The sequence below is a fragment of the Vombatus ursinus genome, unplaced genomic scaffold (genome assembly GCF_900497805.2).
Source record: "Vombatus ursinus unplaced genomic scaffold, bare-nosed wombat genome assembly UNPS02014806.1, whole genome shotgun sequence".
NCBI classification, from domain to species: Eukaryota; Metazoa; Chordata; class Mammalia; order Diprotodontia; family Vombatidae; genus Vombatus; species Vombatus ursinus.
In genome coordinates this window covers 1,165,362-1,168,919 of record NW_020954584.1, presented here as the reverse complement: position 1 = coordinate 1,168,919, position 3,558 = coordinate 1,165,362, and positions in this window count along the sequence as shown.

Sequence of the window (3,558 nt, the reverse complement as noted above, 5' to 3'; positions counted from 1 at the left end):
CTTCTTCTTCTTCTTCTTCTTCTTCTTCTTCTTCTTCTTCTTCTTCTCTTCTCCCCTCTACCTCCTCCTTCTCCCCCTTCTTCCCCTTCTGCTCCTCCTACTCCTCTCCCTCCTTCTTTCTCTTCTTTCTCATTATCTTTATAATTTTTGAAATTATTATTGTTGGATGTTTTTTGTTATTTTGCCAAGATTGAGGTGTGTAATTCTCCCAAAACTCAACATAATATTAAATGGTTACATGCCAGTAAATCCTAGGTTGGTCTGAGTGAAGTATAATTGGCATTATATGGAAAAATCTTAGGAAGAAAGGGCACATGTAGAGAAATGGAAACAGCCTGATTTTCTCCTGACAAGAAGATATGGCAAAGTAGTGAAGCCAGGATGGTGTAATGTGGGGAAACCACTGCTTCAAGGCACTGCAACAGATGGAATGAGATTGAAGGCTGGAGATGAGACCCTAATATCTGTACAGTAGTGGCAGTCCTATAGCGCATGGGAAGTTTGCACATTGCCTCAGTCACCTATCCTTTCAAAATTGCAGTTTCATGCTCCTTGGTGCAGACATGTGGTCATGGAAATCATGGCATTTTTTCCTAGGACATTACTCAAAATCCTCCTAGGTACATCACTGATTTTCCTTAGGAAACCTTTTAATGAGCTTTACAATGATTCTGATATGAGATTTACTATGTATCTCAAATATCTCCTGAGTGGGTCATTTTAAATTTACCTTCAGCCTGTATTTTAATGGAGGCCACAATAATTTTTACCCTTTCTCTATAACCTTCCCTTGATTTTTCATCTCATGGTAATTATCTATTCTCTTTAATTTTATAATATTTGTAGTCTGTAACTTATACACAATCTAAAGAAGGAAGGAAGGGAGAGAGGGAGGGAGAGAGAAAGGAGGAGAAAAGAGGGAAGGGGTAGAAAAGGAGGAAGGGAGGAAAGGAGAAGATAACTAGAAAAAATGATGCCTAACAATTTCAGTTATTCAAAGTTGGAATAGAAAATAAAATCTGCCTCTACCCCAACTCTCAACCCCACTAGAGAGAATTTAAAAAAAAAAAATCTTGGACAAATACTTGTTGGTTATTTGTTGAAGGGATTATTAGAAGGGAAGGAGGGTGGATTAAATAAAGTTCCTTTTAAATTTGAAATTTTGTAATTCTACGTTTTTTGTCTTATTTGCTAATCAGTATCACAAACTAATTTAGAAAGGGGAGGAAAGGTATTGCATTTATAATTTGGTTTTATTGTCATTTTTTTCCTAGTTGTGTCTAACTCCTAGTGTTCCTATCTGGCATTTTCTTGGCAAATATACTGCAGTGGTTTGCCATTCCTTCTCCAGCTCATTTTATAGATGAAGAAACTGAGCCAAACAGGGTCAAGTGACTTTAACTGGGTCACACAGCTAGTAAGTATGTGATACCAGATTAGAACTCAGGAAGACAAGTCTTCCTGACTTCAGGATTGGTGCTTTATCCATTGCACCACCTGGTTGCACCTGTGATAATATATCAGAAGTTATTAATATCTTCTCCTGTATCAGTCTCATTAACAATCCTTTTACCCAGTGTCTATAGCCTAATAATATAGCCTAATTGATATCCAATGTATCTAATCAGCATGACTATAATCATGTGGACAACTGATAGGCATTATGATCATTCCCAATGTTTTACATGGTATATTTAAAATATATTATTCTTTTAATTTATGGAATGAAACAAATATTTCTATAACAACATAATAAAAAATATAATTGCACAATAAACTGCAAATCTATTATATACAACTTGCTATTCTCTTCAAATACATAATAAATCTATAATGTAATTTTTTTTCTCATTTCTCTTCCTTCCCTGCTGACCTAGAGATTACTACCATTAAACTATATATGTGTGTGTATGTATGAATGCATGTATATATGCTTACATGTGTTTGTGTATGCACATACATACCCGCATACATGTACATGTTTATATATGTATGCATGTGTGTATGCACACATGTATGTACGTGCATATGTGTACACATATATGTATACATATACATACACAGACAGACATACGATGCATATTTCTAGTTCTTTCTCTGGAGGCAGATAGAATCTTTCTTCATTTGTCCTTTATAATTAATATGGGTATTTGTAACAGTCAAAGTGACATATGCTCAAAGACATTCTTAAAACAATACTGCTGTTATTGTATACAATGTCTTCTTGGTTCTGGTAATTTTACTATTCTTTATTTTAGGCAGGTCATTCTATGTTTTTCTAAGATCATTGAGTTTATCATTTCTTACAGCAGAGAAGTATTCTGTCAAAATCATATACCACAACTAGTTTAGCCATTCCCCAATTAACAGGCATCCCCCAAATTTCCAGTTTTTTCTCGTTGCAAAGAGAACTGTGGTAAGCATTTTAGAACACATAGGTCATTTTTCTTTTTCCTTAATCATCTTTGTAAATAGACCTAGTCGTGGTATTGCTGGGTAAAAGAGTATAGACAAATTAATAATTCTTTGGGCATAATTCCAGATTGCTCTTCAAGATATTTGGAGCAGTTCACAATTCCACCAACAATGAGTTAATGTCCCAATTTTGCCACATCTTCTCCAGTATTTGTCACTTTCCCTTTCAATCATTTTAGTTAATCTGGTAGGTGTAAAATGATATCTCAAGGTTGTTTTAAATTGCATTTCTCTATACAACAATTATTTGGAGCATTTTTCATATAACTAAAAAAAGTTTTGTTTTCTTCATTGGAAAACTATCTGTTCATACCCTTTGACCATTTCTCAATTGTGTTTATTTAATGTTTTAAGCTGAAAGACCCTATAATAAATTGGTAAGAGGGCTGAATTTAGAATCAGAGGTCACAAATAGTAACTTTATTTTTGGCTTAGTATTTATGTGACCTTGGGAAAATCACTCAAAATTTCTTTATACTCAGTTTTCGCATCTGTAAAATGAGTAATTTTAATAAGATATTCTGCATGGTCAGTTCCAGATCTAGATTTATGAGTTTTTTCCTCTCTTAATAAAAAGGAAACTCCTTATGAACAGAACCATTAATATTGTTCTCTTGCCTTTTGAATGAAATAGAGAATGATTTTCTGAGAAGGGAATGATAGTAGCTTCTTGAAATGTAACTAATAAGGTTTACTTGAATTTTTGGAGAATATATAAAATGCATTGTTAAAGGATGATTTGTGATCATTCTCACAACAATTAATCAATGAGAGCCAATGAATGTCAGTAAGAAAAATTCATATGTGACTAATCTTTCCTTTTTTAATATGGTCACTACTGTGACAGATGAACAGAATGATAATGATGACATATTATAAATAATTTATGTGTGAATCAATATTATACACACACACATTTGTACATACACATAAGTGTCTGGCTTATACCTGTGTCTATATACAGTCATAGCATTTTCTACACATGTGTATATGTATATACACATTCACATACACATACACACATACACATACATATACATATACATATACATATACATATACATATACATATACATATACATA